This window comes from Phascolarctos cinereus, unplaced genomic scaffold (assembly GCF_003287225.1).
Source record: "Phascolarctos cinereus isolate Bilbo 61053 unplaced genomic scaffold, phaCin_HiC Scaffold_3;HRSCAF=262, whole genome shotgun sequence".
In the NCBI taxonomy this organism is placed as follows: Eukaryota; Metazoa; Chordata; class Mammalia; order Diprotodontia; family Phascolarctidae; genus Phascolarctos; species Phascolarctos cinereus.
Window position 1 is genome coordinate 136,574,632 of NW_027555736.1, and position 19,812 is coordinate 136,594,443.

The window sequence follows — 19,812 nt, forward strand, 5'->3', positions numbered from 1 at the left end:
TTCTTAGGGAGGGGGGAGTAAATGGAGGAGGAGAAATTTTAGAACCAAAAATCTTATAAAAGCGAATGTTAAAAACTAAAAATAAATTAATTTTAAAAAAGAAAGCCTGTATAATAAACACTATGCATTGTGTTCAGAGCTGTCCATCTTTTTATTGCTTCTTTGTAAGTTTTCTTTTGTTCTCTGCTGTGCACTTTTTACTTTGTTCCTTTTTTCCCCTTCCTCTCCCCTCCCCTGAAGGCTATAATCAAGCACAGAGATATTTGTGTGTGTATATGTAATATATTTTTAATACGTATTATACTTATATGTGTATACATTGTATCTCTCCACTAGACCATATGCTCCTTGAAGTCAGGAACTGTTTAGTTTTTGTCTTTGCTTTCCTAGCACCAAGGACAGTACCTGGCACACAGCAGTCACTTTTAAAATGCCTATTGAATTGAAAATACATGCACACTTCCATTCTGATCAGTGGTCAGTAATTCTTGCTTTCTATTGGGCATAGCCAAAACATAAAAGCCACAAATGACTTTTCTACATTTCACAAGGTTTCCCAGAGAGCAAACAGGAAGAAATTTAAAAGAATACAAGATACCTCTTAGTGAGATGCCCCATGTAAACATGAAACCTTTCAGAGAAATATGGACAGGCAGATTCTCTTGTGGCCTAAATGCCTGCTTTTATTAAGTCACACAGCAAGAAACCTAGGCTCTGCTGTGATGCAAGTGCTAACATAACTTAATAACCATAGCTTGCAGTCTTTCTCCCAGGCCTTTGTCTACCCCTCCTAACTCCAATATAAGCTAAGGCAGGGAAAGGAATTATGATTTATCTGCCTGGTTAATTGTTCATTGAGACATGAGTTTTTCAGTGCAAAAATCTCAGTTTCTCATAAATAAGAGTTAATTTTCTTTTTTTATATTTTTATTTTTTTATGCTTAAAAGATATAATGAATTATCTATATTCATAGTGAGTATCCATCATTATCATGCAAAAGTTATACAACTATTTTGAGAGGTTAACAGCCTCTGAATTTGCTCAACATTTTCTTAAAACCAGTTGGTCCAGCACTATGTGCTGCACATCACCTCCATAACTCTCACATCATGTCTTTCTCTTCTCTTTACAAGGACACAGTTACACAATTCAAACTAGTTTAAAAAGCAAAAAAAAAAAATTTAACAGGCAAAAGCCAGTTTGAACTGCTAAAACCACTCAAAACTGGCCCAAACCAGTTCAAATCAGTTCAAACGGAGCCAAACATCAAAAACAAATGCAAAAGAGCAAAAGCCATTTCAAAATGGCAAAAACCAGTTCCAAACCACTTCAAACTGGTAAAAATCAGTTCAAATCAATCAAAACTGGTTCAGAATGGTTAAGACCAGTTAAAACCTGTGAAAACCGATTCACACTGGCTGAAACCAGTTCAAAATGGTCCAAACCTGTTAAAACCAGCCCAAACTGGTTAAAACCAATCAAAACCATTTTAACCAATTCAAATCAGTTCAATCTGGCTAAAACCAGTTCAAACTGGTCAAGTTTAGTTCAAACCAGTTCAGACTGGCTGAAACCAGTTGACAGCAGATCAAACCGGCCAAAACCAGTTCAAACTGGTCAAAACCTGTTCAAACTGGTTTAAACCAGCTGAAATTGGTTTAGACCAGCTGAAACCAGTTCAAACCAGTCAAGACCTCTTCAAATCATTTCAATATTAATTAATTTATTTCTAGTTTTCAATATTTACTTCCACAAGATTTTGAGGTCCAAATTTTCACCCCCATCTCACCCCTCCTCCCAACCAAAGATGGCATGCATTCTGAATATCCCTTCCCCTAGTCTGTCCACTCTTCTATCTCTCCCCCCTTCTCTTATCCCCTTCCCCTTCTATTTTCCTGTAGAGCAGGATAGACTTCTGTACCCCATTTCCTGAATTTCTTATTTCCCAGTTGCATGTGAAAACATTTTTTTTAAACATACGTTTTTAAAACTTTAGGTTTCAAATTTTCTCCCTTCCTCCCTCCCTACTCACCCTCATTGAAAAGGCAAGCAACTCAATATAGGTTGTACATGTGCAGTTATGCAAAACACTTCCCTAGTAGACATGTTGTGAAAAACTAACTCTATTTCCCTTAATCCTATCCTGCCCTCCCATTTATTCTATTCTTTCTTTTGACCCTGTCCCTCCTCAGAAGTATTTACTTCTGATTACCCCCTTTCCCAGTCTGCCCTCCTCTCTATCATCCTCCTGCTCTCTTGTCCCCATCTCCCCCTATTTTCCTGTAGGATAAGACAGATTTCCATACCCAATTGAATGTGTATGTTATTCCCTCCTTAAACCAAATCTTATGAGAATAAGATTCACTCATTCCTTCTCACCTTCCCCCATTTCCCCTCCACTGTAACAGACTTTTCTTTTCTGATTTTATTTTTTGTGAGATCATTTACCCCATTCTGCCTCTCCCTTTCTTCTTCTCTAAGTATAATCCTCTCTCATCCCTTACTTTTATTCTCCAGATATGACCCCTTAATCTTCAACTCACCCTGTGCCCTCTATCTATCTATCTATCTACCTACCTATCTATATACACATACATATAATTTTTTTCCTCCAACTACCCTGATACTGACAAAGGTCTCATGAGTTATAAATATCATCTTTCCACGCAAGAATGTAAACAGTCCAACTTTAATAAGTCTCTTACAATTTCTCTTTCCTGTTCACCTCTTCATGTTCCACTTGAGTCTTATATTTGAAAGTCAAATTTTCTATTCAGCTCTGGTCTTTTCATCAAGAATGATTGAAAGTCCTCTATTTCACTGAAGGACCATTTTTTCCCCTGAAGGATTATACTCAGTTTTGCTGGGTAGGTGATTCTTGGTTGTAATCCTATCTACTTTGCCCTCTGGAATATTATATTCCATGCCCTGTGGTCCTTTAATGTAGAAGCTGCTAAATCTTGGGTTATCCTGATTGTGTTTCCACAGTACTTGAAGTGTTTCTTTCTGGCAGCTTATAATATTTTCTCCTTGACCTGGGAACTCTGGAATTTGGCCACAATATTCCTAGGAGGTTTCCTTTGGGGATCTCTTTCAGGAGGAGATCTGTGGATTCTTTCAATTTCTATTTTGCCCTCTGGTTCTAATATATCAGGGCAGTTTTCCTTGATAATTTCTTGAAAGATGATGTCTAGGCTCTTTTTTTGATCATGGCTTTCAGATAGTCCAATAATTTTTAAATTCTCTCTCCTGGATCTATTTTCCAGGTCAGTTGTTTTTCCAATGAGATATTTCAGATTGTTTTGTAGTTTTTCATTCTTTTGATTTGTTTTACAGTGTCTTGATTTCTCATAAAGTCACTAGCTTCCAATTGCTCTATTCTAATTTTTAAGTATTTTCTTCAGTAATCTTTTGGACTTCCTTTTCCATTTGGCCAATTTTTCTTTTTAGGGCATTTTTCTCCTCATTGGCTTTTTGGACCTCTTTGGCCATTTGGGTTAGGCTATTTTTTAAGGTGTTATTATCTGTTGACTTATTTTTCATGATTTTCTTGCAACACTCTCATTTCTCTTTCCAGTTTTTCCTCTACTTCTCTTACTTGCTTCTCAAAATCCCTTTTGAGCTCTTCCAAGGCCTGGGACTGATTCATATTTTTCTTGGAGGTTTTGGATGTAGGAGCTTTGACTTTGTTGTCTTCTGGTTGTATATTTTGATCTTCTTTTTCACCAAAGTAAGATAATATAGTCTGACTCTTTTTGTGCTGCTTGCTCATGATCCTGGCCACTTACTTGAGTTTTAAACTCTTTGTTAAGGTAAGAGTCTGCTTCCAATGTGAAAAATGTACTGTCCCAAGCTTTGGGGTTTGTACAGCTGTTTTCAGAGATACTTGTAGGGACCTGTAAATTTTCAGTTCTTCCAAGGTGGTATGATAAAGGGCGAGGTGTTTACTCCTTTCCTGGCCTGTGACCTCAAGTACTCCTTTCTGTCCTGTAACTGTGAGGAGGGTTTTCTCTCTACAGCCACTACAAGCTCCACCACACCAGCGCTCCTTCTCACCCCGGGACCACCACCCAGAACTGTGACCCAGATCCAAAAACAAGAGATTCCTGCCTCAGCACTGGCAAAGAGATCCCTACAATCCCTCTCTGATCAGCCACTGGATTCCCCCTCAGTCTGTGGGCCAGAAGCTCAGGAGGAAGCTGCCCCCCCAGTGCCACACTCTTAGGGAATGAAGCTGAGACCTCTCTCAGCACCACAGAAACAGGCCTTTCCTACTGACCTTCTAAGTTGTCTTTGGTATTTGTGGATTGAGGAGTCTGGAAACCACCACAGCTGCCTGCGATTCAGTCCTCTGAGACCTGCTCCAGGTTTACTGGGGCCTGTGCGCCTCTGCCGCACTGCGATCCTCTTTCAGTCCGGCGAGATATACCTTTCTGATCAATCATCCAGGTTGTCTTGGGCTGGAAATTTGTTTCACTCTGTCTTTTTGTGGGTTCTGCTGCTTCAGATTTTGTTTAGAGCCATTTTTTATGAGTATTTGGAGGGGTTTGGGGGAGAGCTCAAGCAAGTCACTGCTTTCACTACGCCATCTTGGCTCCCCCCACCCAAACCATTTCAAACAGGTTAAAACCAGCTGAAACTGGTTGAAACCAGTTCCAACTGCTTCAAACCAGCTAAAGTCGGTTCAAACTGGCCAAAACTGATTCAAACTGGCCAAAGCCAGTTCAAGCTGGTCAAGACCTGTTCTAGGGCTATATCTCAGAGAGATCATACAAATGGGAAAAGTACCTACATGTACAAAAATACTTATAGCAGCTCTTTTTGTGCTGGCAAAGAATTGGAAATTGAGAGGATGCCCATCAATTGGGGAATGACTGAACAAGCTGTGGTATATGAATATAATGGAATACTATTGTACTATAAGAAATGATGAACAGGCTGACTTCATAAAAACCTGGAAAGACATGTATGATCTGATGCTGAGTGAAATGAGCAGAAGCACGAGAACATAAACCACAGTAACAGCCACGTTGTGCGATGACTACTATTGATAGACTTAACCCTTTTCAGTAGTACAGGAATCTAAGACATCTCCAAAGGCCTCATAATGGAAAATGGTATCCACAAAGAAGAAAGAACTATGGAGTTTGAATGCAGATTGAAGAATACTATTTGCTAATTTTTTTCCTTCTGTTGTGTTTTGTTTCCTCTTTCTGGTGGTTCCTCCTTTTGGTTCTAATTCTTACCTACAACATCACTAATGTGAAAATATGTTTAATAGGAATATATATGTATAGCCTATATCAGATTGCGTGCCATCTTAATGAGGGAGTTAGAGAGGGAGGGGAGAAAAAATTAAAACTCAAAAGAATATGGAAATGATTGTTGATAATTTGAAATAAATTGATTTTAAAAATAAAATAAAATAACCACATCTTTCTTACATATAAATTTAGCCAGGTGGTTTTTTCCCAAAACAATTTGAATGAAGCAAGAATTTTGGACATACCAATTTGGTGATTATGTTTGCCCATAAAAAGAGTCAGCTAACTTACTTTAAGGGTATTAATCATATAGTTTAAACACAAAGTGACCTTTGGGTAACATATTTAAAACATATAATGAAATTATTATTCTTTAACATGATAAATATTTGTGGAATGGAAACAACTATAGTAATACAACTTAAATTATCTTTTACATTACTATAATTTTCTAAGTTTTCAAAGCATTACAAAACCAGTTGACAAACTTATTAGCTATGTGACCACTGCCAAATCAGTAGCGTTTTCTTTGCATCATTTTTTTCCTCATCTCTAAAATGGGATTAATAATATTTGCCTTCTCTATATCACAGTGGTCTCAAAAACATGAGAATGTACTTTTTGAAATGGTAAAAAGCACTCTAAATTCTAATAACAATTAATCATAATATTTTATTTTTTAAAGTCATAGAATGTTAGAGTGAGAAGGAAATATACTTCATCCGGTCTAGTCATTTTACAGTTAAGGGAATGGTTAAGTGACTTGCCGAACAGTTGCTATGATGAAGAGCCCTCCTTGAACCCAAGTTTTTAATCTATGGGTCTCATACAATCTTGTTTGCCAACAAAAAAAATAGATAAGGGAAAATGCACCAACCTTGGTTAGCCAGCTCCCACCTCTCTGACTCTTAAGGTTACACAAGATGTATAGCCGTTCTTGCTGTGTCTGAGGGCTTCTCAGACTCCTTCTTCAAGCATAGGGCTAATTTTATTAGACTATCTGAATCCTAGAAAAGGCCTAGCATGTCCCCACACACTGTGGAGTGCCTCTCTGTCATCCTAATGTCTTCGACAACAACTTCTCACTGGAAAAGGAGTCCGAGGCATCTGTTAGTTATTCAGATTTTCAGAGTCCAGCTCCCAATCAAATGATATAAATAGTATTGACCCGTGATTGGCTTGGTCTGAATATAACTAAAGCAGTAAACTCAGTAACTTTTTTCAATATAATCAATCAGTATAGGAGATTAACCTGGTGGAATCTAGTGGTGCTTCCCCAACATATTTTTCGTCTTTAAAAAAAGTGTTAATTCATTTTGTTCCTTTCCTAGTCTGTATCTTATAAAATGGATGGTGTAAGAACAGGCCCTTTTTTAAAAAGTATGTGAAAACAGGTGAGTCTACAGCACAAGTCACCTTTTCTTCTACTAAAAGCAACAGAGAGTAGTAAGTCATCAAGTCCCTGCTATGTGCAAAAGAACTGTGCTAAGCATTATCGGGAATAGAGAAGTATAAGAAATCTTTTCTGCCCTGTGCTCAGGGGTCTTAGCAGCTACTTAGACAAAACATGAAGCAAGAGAAAGCAATACAGAATATAATTAAGTGTTAAACTATTAGAGATTATAGAAGTTCAAAAGAGAAAATGGAAACCAGTTCAGTGAAAAAAGCATAGGACTGGGAATCAAAAGACCTGGACTTTAATCTCAGCTCCACCATTAATGACCTAGGGCAAGTTACTTCTCCACTCTGGGACTCAGCATCCTCATTTGTAAAATGAAAGGATTGATTTGCTGATGTCTAAGATCCCTTTCGACTCAGTAAGTCAATGTTTCTAATGGTGTAAACCTGATTTTCCATGTCTATTGATTATCTTTCTAGTTTACTGGGAAAAGACTGAGTCACATCCATTGACCAGCAAGGCTTAGCCAATATAAAAATATGCTTTCACTACAGTCATACGAGGTTTCACCATGAGGTGGAGGTGGCCCTGGGTTCTCAAAGGAACAGACAATGGAACACAAACTCTGGATGTTCTTGCCAAGATGGAACAGCTTTGAGTGTGGAACTATGTATGTGTTCTTTGTCCAAGAATAAGCCTCGAAAAGTTCAGAGATCCTTTGTGAATTTTTTTTAAACCACAATAATTTATCAAAATTATGTACTAACGCTGAGGGTCTATAACTGAAGCAAAGGGGTGAGGAGCTAATGAACTTGTTTGTTTGTTTTTTAAACATATAGATAGCTGCATTTAAATATATATGGTTTTCTTTGTAATCCTATGAATGCCTCTTATGCATTTAAAAATATTCTGAGAAGGATCAATAGGTTTCACCAAAGGAGTTGACAAAGGAGTTCATGACACAACATAGCTTAGGAAACCCTGAACTAAGTAAGGGAGGAATTATAACCTAAATTGGTGAAAAGAATACCATATGAATGATGTCACAATTTCTGGAAGTATTAATTAAGGCATAGGATGAAAAATCAAATTTAAGTATCCTGAAAATAGCAGAATGTTATGGCAGTAGTGGAAAGAGAAACTTTGGCTTCCCCTTTGCTTTGTGCAGATCTGGTGCCAGTGATTTACTGTGGCATAACTGGCATACAGAAATACCCATCTCATTTCCTTTTTTCTCTGAGGAAAGAAATATGCCTCTTTGCAGGGAATAGTAATGAGTGCATTCACTTAAATGACACAGTCAGCATACTATATATTTCCAATCAGCTAGAGCAAAGGGTATTTTTAAAAAGGGCACTATCAGATGTAAAGAGCTGGATTTTGGTATTTTAACTGAATTTTTCAGTTGGAAAAATATTCCATTTGGTGTTTTCAGATGCTTAAGAAATTCTGGCAGTATATAGTTGGATCCTAAGGCTTAACTGGAGTCTGTGTGCCTGCAGCTGCAATTGTGATTTCATTAGGAATAGATTCATGGAGCCAATTTCATTAATAGACAATTCCTAGAGGGCTGAATCTGGTGGATATTCTGTGGTAGATGCTTGGAGTTTGAGCTCTTTTAGCAAGGATTTGAATTCCATTTTAATTTGTAGGTATAGTTTCCTCCTAAAAAAAAATCTTATCTAAAGACGTCGGCCCAGTCCTGCCCAAAATGTTTGTTAGTTTTATAGCTTACAGTTGGCTGCTTTGCTGTCTTAAGCTGAAGAAGGCTGAGGATATTTAAAAGCTGTGGGTTTTTTTAATTGAACGTAGTTACTCTGAGTACAAGACCTACACTGAATGATTCTGAAGAACTCTTCCATTTAATTAGAGTAGATTTCGGTGAAATGTTCACATTTCCATCTTCATCTGTCGAGTTCCATCAAATTCGATGAGAATACTCGAGAATTTCATACTTTCAGTTTAATAGTAGTTGATGTCTTGATTATTCAGTCTCCCTCAAAGGTTTTAGGAAAGCATCACTTCTCGGGGGGAAATGACAAAATCAATCCAAGGCCAATTTTAAGAAATGAAGACTGCTAGCATGATTGGTAAAGGTTTTCAGGTAATCAAGTAACTCAAATGCAAAACTGACACAAACTTCATAAGTGCAATAAAATGAGTCATTTTTCCCACACAAAAGAACATTAGTTAACCAGTTTCTAACAGTGAGTCAACAAAAATGTAACCCAAACACCAAGTCTTTAAGTCTTTATTGAGTGTTAGAATCAAATTAAGCAGCAAGAATATCCATTTCTGTTATAATATTGATTTTTTTAAACCAAAGATGAAGTTAAAGAAGAGATGAGAAGAGCTTCTAACAGAGAATGCTTATTAAACGTGGAGCAAGTAATTCCCAAAGATAATGCCCTCTAAAGAGACATAACACTTGCCAAACAGAAAGGCCTAGTACAACACAGTGTACTCCACAGGTATTCAATACATGCTTATTAATGGTGGCCATGATTCAAATAGCTTTTCCTTTATTTTCTGCATTTGGTAGGGATAGCAGCTGGATGGACAAACATTGATATGGGAAACTTGTGGTTGAGTAAATTCCCTCTACCAAAGTAGATCAGCATCTTCTCTGTAACTTATAGCCTCAGATTGTTGCCTGTGACTTGCCCAGGGTAACACAGCCAGTATGTGTCAGTCTGGACCTGAGCCTAGTTCTTCCTAGAGCTGAGATTAGCTCTTTATTCCCAATGCCACAGATGCCTTTCCACACTTGATATTAATTCTCTTTTCATCAGAAGGAGAACAATAGTAAACACTCCTGACTTATTACCAATTTACTGTCCTCGGTCTTTTGGATTCCTGGCACAAGATAGAGCTACAAAGAATGTTCCTTAATCAAGGAATAGACAGAGAATAGAGGGCAGGAACACTGTGTGGTGGAAAGGGCACTGTATTTGGAACGAAAGAGCCAGGGTCTTAATCCCATGTCTGATACTTATTAGTGTGGCACCTTGGGAAAGTAACTTAACCTTTCTGCACCTCAGGCTCCTCTTCCATAAAATGAGGGCTGTGAACTAGATGACCTCAAATCCATTCAGATCCAAAACTTTTGGTCTTACAAAGTCTCTCAGATCTGGAAACTACTTTTACTCATTCTTGGAAAAAACAGATAATGATTGAAAGATATTCAGTCCTTGATTTCTTTTTCTCATGTTAACTATATAGGTAATTATTCTACTATTTTGAGTCTGTGGCACATCTTCACCCAACTATTTGCCCTCTCAACTACATATATGACATCTTCCCTGACTTTCATTACAGAAGCTACCAGGGCCAAATATTCCTCTCATCTTCCTTTTCACATCACATTTTTTAAAAAAAGGTTTCCTTGATGTGTTTTGTTTTTAACATTACAACATTTAAAGGTTACTCCCACTTCATGAGATGTCCCCTATAACAAAGTAAAACAATAAAATATAAAACAGTGACCTCATCTGACAGTGTATGCAACATTTCACATCTGTAGTACACCCCTACCTATCTCATTTTTTAATTAGCAGAAATCTATTTTCTTTCCCTCCCAGGCCCCACCCCACTGAAAAAAAGAAAAGTAGGAAGGAAAAACAAATTCCCTGTAACAAATATGCATTGTCAAGCAAAACAAATTCTTTCAATGGCTATATACTATGTGTATATATACATACATACATATATGAGTGTATAAATTTTAAGGTACAGAATTTTATATATGTGTGCATATATATAAATATACATATATGTATATATATGTGTGTATATATGTATATGTGTGTGTATATATATGTGTATATATGTGTATTGCATATATGTGCATGTGTATGTATATATATACACACATATATACACATATACACACATATATATATATGTATATATGTATGTATGTATGTATGTAATATACAAATTCTGTAATCTAAATCTGGGGCAGCTAGGTGGCCCAGTGGATAGAGTGCTAGACCTGGAGTCAGGAAGACTTATCTTCCTGAGTTCAAATATGGCCTCAGACACTTTCTAGCTACGTGACCATGGCCAAGTCACTTAACCCTGTTTGCCTCAGCTTCCTCATCTATAAAATGAGCTGGAGAAGGAAGCAGCAAACATTGGGTTCATGAAGAGTTGGACAAGACTGAAATGACTGAACAACAATTCCAAATCTATCACTTCTCTGTAATGGATAGCATGTTTCATCATTAATTCTCTGGAATCATGAATAAATATTATATTTATCATAGTCCTTATTATTTCTTTTTTTAAAAAATCAAACTATTTATTTTTTAGTCAAACCACTAGGAAAATATGACATACCCTTGAAACACTGAACAGGAAGGCTATGTTAATTGCATTCAATAATAAGTATAAAGAGAACAAGATCTTTTCCAACACAATGCCTGGTACTAACACACTGCTCAAAGTTTTAACCAACAGTGATAACTGGAAAATTGGTGCTAGCTGCCTCCTGTACCCTGGGGTAGAAAAAAAGCTCTCCCTTGCAACCTGCTTAGAAGTTTAAGTTGTCTTCCTACCCTTTTCTGTTCTAAGAGGGTCCTCTCAACAAGTTGTTTCTGTTGAAAAGGGCAAATGAGCAGGTCAGGTATATCTTCTTCTGCTTTGGGGAAAACTAGCTTTCCCCCAAAACAATCATCTGCCATTGCATTAAGCAAGAGGCTTCAGATTGTTCTGCAATTAAAAAGAGGCATTCTTTGGTCTTCACTCAAAACTGTTTCATATTAATCCCAAAAAACACTTTAACTGAAGTGTTGCCCCTGTAGTACCTTCTAGAAGGGCAAGAAAAAGTAACCTGAGCAGAAGTCCTACAAAAGCCAACATGAAGGAACCTGAGTCTCACATGCCTGGTGGGAGCTTTCCTTTTTATGATCTTGCTTGGCATCCCAGCTGAAAGCTGGGCTAAGCACTGTCTTCATCAAAGGAAGGCTCACCTGATTAGAGCTCAGTGCTCTAATCCAAGCAACTCTCTTTCCCCAGACTCCCCTCTGAATGCCAGTTCTTGTACTGGGGAGAAAATACAACTGTGTTTTTCTTTTCCAATCAGCAGCAAATGCATGGCTACTTCTTTCTGTTCTATGAGAAATGGTTCAATCAGGTGGATGTGAAGTTGGCACTAAACAAATGTGGATGGCTACCTCAGGGATTCATACCAGATGGGAGGTAGGCTGGGGAGGAGAACGGCTAATACCTATAAACCCAGAGTCATTCCAGCTTCTAGGAATGGAATACCTCTGAACTAGCTGAAAGCCATTAAGGGCTCCAACAGACAGAATAGGGGTCATCTTCACCGAAGGGATGGGCCGGGTATTATTAGCCCTCCATGCGACCTCCAATCCGGATCTGAGCACAAGTTTCTTCCATTTCTTCACCTATAGGCTAAAACATGCAATGGAACCAACAGAGTCCAGAGGCAGATGCAAAATTCCCCTAAAGTATTCCTAAACTTGCTACCAGCCTCAATTTCTTCATTCTTAAATTTTCACCGAAAGGTAAAAATTTCCACACACTTTTACAAGTAGACCCATTCTCCCACCCCAGATGACTACTGACAGTGACTCTACTTTGCAATTGATGCCAGGGAATCTTTCATCTTCTTAGTCATGGTGGGGATGAGGTGCATGTGGTCATCAACACATTTGGTCACACAGGACTCTAGCTGCCTCTTTACCTGCTGCTCATTGCTCCCAGCATCCATCAAGTCTTTGGCTTTGTCATTGCAGTGCATAATGCATCGAGCCAGGCAGTCCTGGAATTTCTCTAGTTCACCTGTCACAAGGGCCTGTGCCTGGGCCAAGGGAGCATGGCAGCGTTCAATGCACTGATGAATCTGCTGCATGGAGGCCTGGGTATCTTCACAGCAGCTGGCCCTGCACCGGAACATGGTACCCTGCATCTTGCAGATATTCTCCCGTTCCAGCCCTTTCACCATGGTGTCCACCGCCTCCTGCACCCACAGCTTCTGCGACTCCACCATGGTGCACACCCCCACCCCCCAGCCCTGCACCCTGCCCTGCTCAACCCAAGCGCTCTAGCCCGGCATCCACATGGAGCCCCAGAGCAGCCAATAGTTCTTATTATTTCAAAGCTGTTTGTTTTTACAGAATTGTTGTTATTATATAAGTTGGTCTCCTTTCTGTTCATATCTCCTCTCCCACCACCACCATCAAAACATGTATGTGTGTACATACATACACACCTATATATTCTCTCTCTCTCTGTCTCTCTCTCTTTCTCTATCTCTATCTATCTATCTATCTATCTCTATCTCTGGGATAGCATCAGTAGAAAAGCTATTTGGAAACCTCAACCCTGGCAAAATGATAATTCTCCAGCTCTAAGCACGTCTTGAACTATCCTGAGGAAAACCATAAACCACTCCTCCCTACTTGTTTTCCTCTATTATGCCCTCTTTCTCTAGCTTCTTCATTCTTTTCCTCTACCTTACTCTCTGATTTGAAATCTACCCAGGTTCTCCCTTATCTTGGAAAAAAGTCACTAGATCCTGCTGACCAAGGTTCAACTACCTTCCTATTTTTCTCCTGCCATTTACCTTCAAGTTTCTCAACTTTACACAGACTGACTCAACTTCTTCACCAGGACTTGAACCCATATCCTCCGACTCTTCCCATTTCATCACATTATTTTCTTCAAGGCTTCATAGTGGACCTGGACACTGAATCATGGGTAGGAGTCGGTCAGAGATTTGTAATGGAAAATATGCAAGTGACAGGAGAAGCAAAGGGATAAGCAGAAAAGGGCAAGCGTGGTCGGAGGATGACAAGCTGACCACAAGGGAAAAAGGGTCAAGGATAACAGCAAGGTATGGAGGCAGGATGCCTGTGAGAATTGTGACACTATTGACATAAAGGATTAAGGATTTGGATGATTCACAAAAATACAATTCCAGATCTCTTCTCCCTCAGTCTCTAGTCCCATGTGTCCAATTAGCGGCTTAGAAATCTCCACCTGAATATTCTCAAACTCAGAAGCCTAAAGCCAAAATCAAGTTACTCACCAAACTAGATCCATTCTCTGACTTCCTTATTTCTATTGATAAATAGTCCTACCATTCTTGTAGTTATCCAGTTCCAGACCTGAGAATCATTTTTTTAGTTCTCCCTCCCCCTTTTTCCTTGTAACCAATCAATTACAGAGCCTTGATGGTTTATTCTTCTTACACATCCATCCTTTCTTTTCCATTTCCACAGCCACCATCCTCTTTCAAGAATCTATCATCTCTTGCCCAGATTACTTACTACAAAAGGGTTCCAATTAGTCTCATTCTCCAGTCTTCCCCACTCCAAGCTACTTCACATACCACAGCTAGAACAATCTTCCTAAAATATCTCTATGTTCCTCTCCTGGACAGACACCTTCAGTGTCTCCCCTCTCTCCATATGAAGAAATTCAAACTCCTTGTCCTGACATTCAAGCACCTTTGCAATTTGTCTCAAACCTACCTTTAAAGCAATATCTCTGCTTTTCCCCACTGAAATACCCTCTGTCCTCATCTTTCCCTAGTCAAATCTACCCATTAACCAAAACTAAATTCAAGTCTTTCTTCTTCCAAGAAGGTTTCCAAGCACAGTCAGTCAGATAGTATTTATTAAGCAACTACTGTGTGCCAAGCATTGTGCTAAGCCCTAGGTATACCAAGAAAGGCAAAAAAACCTCCCTTAATTTTAGTTCAGAGCTTAATAAGAAACACCACATACACAATTATCTAGAAAGAAGATACCTACAGAATAATTTCATCTCAGAAGGGAAGGCACTAAGATTAAGAAGTACTAGGCAAGGCTTTTTATTGAAGATGAGCCTTTAGCTGAGACTTGAAGGAAACTAGGGAAAGTGGATGGCAGAAATGAGAAGGGGAAGAGTTCTACAATTGGTGACAGCCAGTGACAAATCTCAGAGTTTGGAGATGGCATGTCCTGTGTGATGAACAGTATGGAGGCCAGTGTCATTGGATCACAGAGTATATGGCAGGGAGTAATGTATAAGAAGACTGGAAAGGTAGGAAGGGTTCAGGTTATGAAGGGCTTTAAAAGCTAAACACAGGATTTTATATTTGATCTTAGAGGTAATAGGGAGCCATTAGAGTTTGTTGAATAAAAGGGGAAGGAGGTGATACAGTCAGAAAACCTGTGCTTTAGGAAAACTAATCTGATAGCTGAGTGAAGGATTCATTGGAATGGGAAGAGACTAGAAGCAGGGAAAGTATCCACAAGGCTATTTCAGTAGTCTAACGAGGAGGTGTCTCCATGAAGAAGACCAAATATCCAGTGTCAGAGGAGAGAAGAAAGTATAGTCAAGAGATGTAATAAAGGTAGGAAGGAGGGGTCTTGGGCCTACCCCAGGTACTGGGCAAGAAGGAAGTTCAGAGTCAAGCAGCAGCTGTATGGCTCAGACCCCAGGAGCAGTGCAGGGTTTCAGTCTTAACTTCTAGCCCAGTTTGAAGCCTGCAGGGAGAATAACCAGGGCAGGAATCCAAGACCAAAGGGAAGCCTGCATTTCTGTGACACTGAACCAGCAAAGCTTCCCAGGTGGCCGATAGTGGCTGAGCCTAGCAGCAGTATGCTGCTGTTCAAATCTCAGTCCAGGTCAGGAACCTGCAGAGCTGGGACCAGGGGCAGTAATCAGACTTTTTTTTTGCTGGATCAGAACTCTTCAGGAGCACTGAAAGCTCACAGGTCTCCAGCCTAAGCTGCCCCTGCCATTGTTGCTGTTCAACCATTTTTCGGTTGTGACTGACTCTTCATGACCCTATTTGGGGTTTTCTTGGCAGATACTGGAATGGTTTATCACTTTCTTCTCCAGATCTTTTTATACATGAGAAAACTAAGGCAAAGTGGGGTGAGTGAATTTCCATGGTCACATAGCTGATAAGTGTCTGAGAGCAGATTTGAACTCAGGAAGATGTGTCTTCCTGACTCTGGGCCCAGGACTCTATCCATTGCACCACCTAGCTGCCCCAAAAGATATCCCTGAGAACCTAGAATAACACATTTCAATATCCCCTAAAAAGCAGCAACAAAACCAGCTCAAACCTTCCCTCCAGATTGGTCAGAAGTGGTCCTACTATCAAGTCTGAAGTCAGGAAGTGGGCTAGAAAATGAGAATCCTGCCATAAAAAGCTATTATGGTGACAGGGATGCTCAAGGCCCAAATCCGGAATACGAGAATGACTCTAAAACCTCTACGAGTTAGGCCTCAAAGAAAAACACAGCATGGGCATAATTTCAATTAGAATTCCTATAAGAGATGAAGTAAAAGTTTTTCTTTAAAGATTTTAAACACTGTAATGAAATGAGTGTTAGAGGAAAGTATTGAAAATAAATTAGAGCTATGGAAGAAAAGAAAAGAAAGGGAATTAACAGCTTGGCACAAAAGGTACAAAACTCTGCCCAACAACAAACTCCCAGAGAATCAGAATGTACCAAATAAAAGCAAATACCTCCATGAGAAATATGAAATATTAAAAAACAAAGTCAACAGAATAAAAAACCAATAAAATATAAGATATCTTATGGAAAAAAACAACTGACCTGGAAAACAAATCAAGAGGAAAAAAAATCTAAGAATCATTGTATTACCTGAATGCCATGACTTCCCCACATACACACACACAAGAGTCTAGATATTATATTTCATTAAATCTTAAAAGAAAACTCTTCAGATTGCTTAGACACCAGAAGTTAAAGGGAAAATAGGATCCACTAGTCACCTCCTAAAAACAAAAATCACATAATGAAAACACCCAGAAACATTTTAGCCAAATCCAGAGCTTCCAGATCAAGCAAAAAGACCTGCAAGTGGTCAGAAAGAAATAATTCAAGTACTGAGGGAACACAATCAGGATCGCCCACAGTTTAGCAGTCCCAACTATATAGGAATGGAAAGTTCAGACTATAATATTCCAGAAGGCAAAACACATATAGGCTTATAGCCAAGAATTACTTAACCAAGAAAACTGAGTATAATACTATAGAGGAAAAATAGACTTTTAATTAAAAAGAGGACTTCCAAAGATTCCTGATGAAAAGAGCACAGCTGTGTAAAAACTTTAAAGTTCAAGCACCAGTTAGGATAAAAATAAGAGCAAATGAAAACAAATAATGACAAAATGAAACAACAATAAACTGCTCGTATTCTAATGTGGGGAGGTGATAGGATATATTCTCTCTGAACCCTATGGTTATCCAAGGTGATAGAAGGAGCCCCAATTAGACAGAAGGCCTAAAAGTGGTTCTCTTATTCTTTATGATCTTAAAAGAAGAATAGAAAGGGAAGGGAAGAGGAATACATTGGGTCAGAGGGTGGGGGAAGAGAGGGAAAGGAAGGGTAGGGAAGATTATCTCATATAATCAGAGTAGCACAAGTAGAAGTCTATATAAACAAGGAGGAAAGGCAAGGAGAAAGGGCTGACACTTTACCCTCATTCTTGTCTGATGGAGAGAAGAATACATACATAAGCACACAGATGGGTACAGAACTACATTTCACTCAGAGAAATAGGAGGGAAAGGGGACATGGGAGAAGGAAGAATCAGAGTACGCTAAGGTAGGGATTAATTCTAAGCAAAGCAAACTCTAAGGATGTAAAAAAATGTATTTGGAGGTTTTTGTGGTCAAAAACAATTGGAATCTGAAAATATGGTCATCAATTGGGGAACAGCTAGATTATATAATATATAATTGGGGAATAGCTTAATTATGTCAAGAATACTATTTTGCGATAAGAAATTAAGGGAATGGCTTCAGAGAAACATAGGAAGAATGTATGAATTGATATAGAATGAAATGAACAAAACCAAGAGAACAATTTGTATAATAACAACAGTACAAAGACAAACAACTTTAAAAAACTTAGGGACTGTGATCTACAGAATGACTAACCACCACTCCAAAGGACTAATGATGAATCATGCCACTCACCTCCTGATAGAGAAGAGAAGCATTCAATGAGACATACTTATTTATATATGTATTTGTCTTTTAGACATGGCTAATGCAGACATTTGTTTTGCTTGATTCTACACACACACACACACACACACACCACACACACACACACACACACATTTTTTAAACAGGGACTTTTTTTAAAGTACCAGTCAACTAGTATTAGAAAGGGAAGTCCACAGTTATTCATCCCTCCCCTGGCTTAAATTATTCATTTATTATACAACCACTTTTACTACTAATTATATACTGCTATTATTAGCTCTGGTATTATTAACTTTTCATTAATTTATGCCTTGTCTCTCCAACTATACATACTTTTCTATATCCCTGATAGGGCCTAACACAGTGCCTTTCCTAGGGTAGGTACTCAAACATTTGGTTGCTTTTATTAGTTTTTCAAATATTTTGCATGCCCTTAGAGAAAGGATTTTAAAATGAAGTCATTACAATGAAGAACTATTGTACGATGAAATCTGTGCTTATGTCTCCAATCTTAATCCAGAAAGTTACACATTATAATAGTCAATTCAAGCAAAAGGCTTAATGTCTAATAGTAATGGCAGTTCCCATTACAGCCATGCTGTCCAGCCAAAAAATTTAGTCACTGAGAACCAACTACGCTTCTTATTCTGGAGAACATTTTATCCTACCAACCTCCTCTGTAAATAGACCCATCAATGTAGAAGCCAAAACATCACTGGCACCACCCCAGGAGTTTCCTGTCAGAATGTTAGCAAACACCATTTTCTCAAGGAATAGAAACTCATTTCCAACTTCAGCTCCCTGGACCCAATTTGGCTCTCAATCTGTTCCTAAGTACCCTCGAGATGCAATAACTTTGGGAAACAGCATGATGTAGGGAAAGGCACTGGACTGCAAGTCAAGTGACCTGGTTTCTAATTCTGTCTCTGCCACTAATTCTCTCTATAAACTTGGGCAAATCTCTTAACTTTTTAAATGTTTTATTAATACTTCATTTTTCAAATACCACTCTCACTGCCCACTGGCTAATCCATCCCTTGGTCCTTTCTTTGTAAGAAATATAATCAAGTAAAACAAATCAATATTTGGTCCATATCTGAAAATGTAAAGCTTATTCCACATCCCTGTTTATTTTCTCTGATGAGAAGTAGAAGTCTGGAAAATCCTTTAACTTTCTTGGGCCTAAGTTCATACTGGAGTTGAACCAAGTGATGTTTAAGGTACCTTCCTGTTTTAAAATTCTAGGCTCAGTTCACAAGTCTTATCTTCTTATACTAAGAATTATATAAGTTAACAAAGAAAACAGAAAAAAAAATCTTATCTTCAAACAATCGTTTTAGTAGGTGGAGATTTGAAATACCATATTGACCCAAATATAAGAGGACTTCAAATATAAGGTGAACTTTGGTTTTCAATAAAGAGAAATTTGGAAATGTACGGGAGAATGTAGGGGAGATAGAGGGGGAAATGTTCTGTAGCATGAAGCACTTTGTGAAATGGTCCCCTCTCCCTTGAGTTTTTTGCCTACCAAGGATGTGGCTTGTGTTACCCTAAGGTGAGTTAAATACAACTGTTCCTTAGCAACCCCCTCAGCAGTCTGTACCGGATCTCTGAAAGGGCCAATGTTTCTTCCAGAACAGAGCATTTGGAAATAGAAAGAAAGCTTAATGAGGCTTCTAAATGGAGATTCAGAGAGCTCTCTCCACTCTGCCACCCCCATCTTTCCACCTCTCCTGTAAACATTCTCAAGTCTCCCAGGGCTATTTGCCCACAGTATCCTCAATGATATCTGCAAAAGTATCAGGTACCAGCACCTGCCATTAGGTTTATGTCAAGGGCTCAGATTAAAAACTCCAAGTTTCAGTGTATCATATCATCTTATATAAGGAGAGTTTTAAGATTTTAATTTTAATATTTAAATACTAACTCACATTTACTTATCACTTTAAGGCTTACAAAAATACTTAAAAACAATAAGCAACAATCTAATATTTATAACTCACCTGTAGTTGGACCAATGGGGTTATATTTGTTTTCCCAAAAAAAGAAAAACAAATAAGCCAAACAAAAGAATCAGGAGTTCTTTGCCATGTTATCTGTAGGGACTGTCTATCTCATTGACTGTTTGCCTCCCTTCAGTTCAGGTGCCACCTTCTCTAG

General features: G+C 38.5%; 1 protein-coding gene and 1 pseudogene across 5 annotated transcripts in view; both read right to left on the reverse strand.

Annotated features, from left to right (window-relative positions):
* The window catches only part of APBA2 (amyloid beta precursor protein binding family A member 2), a 368,344-nt gene that overhangs the window by 183,880 nt on the left and 164,652 nt on the right, over positions 1–19,812 (reverse strand). The gene's annotated exons all lie outside the window — the stretch shown is intronic.
* LOC110195765 (protein FAM136A pseudogene) lies at positions 12,264–12,680 on the reverse strand (annotated as a pseudogene).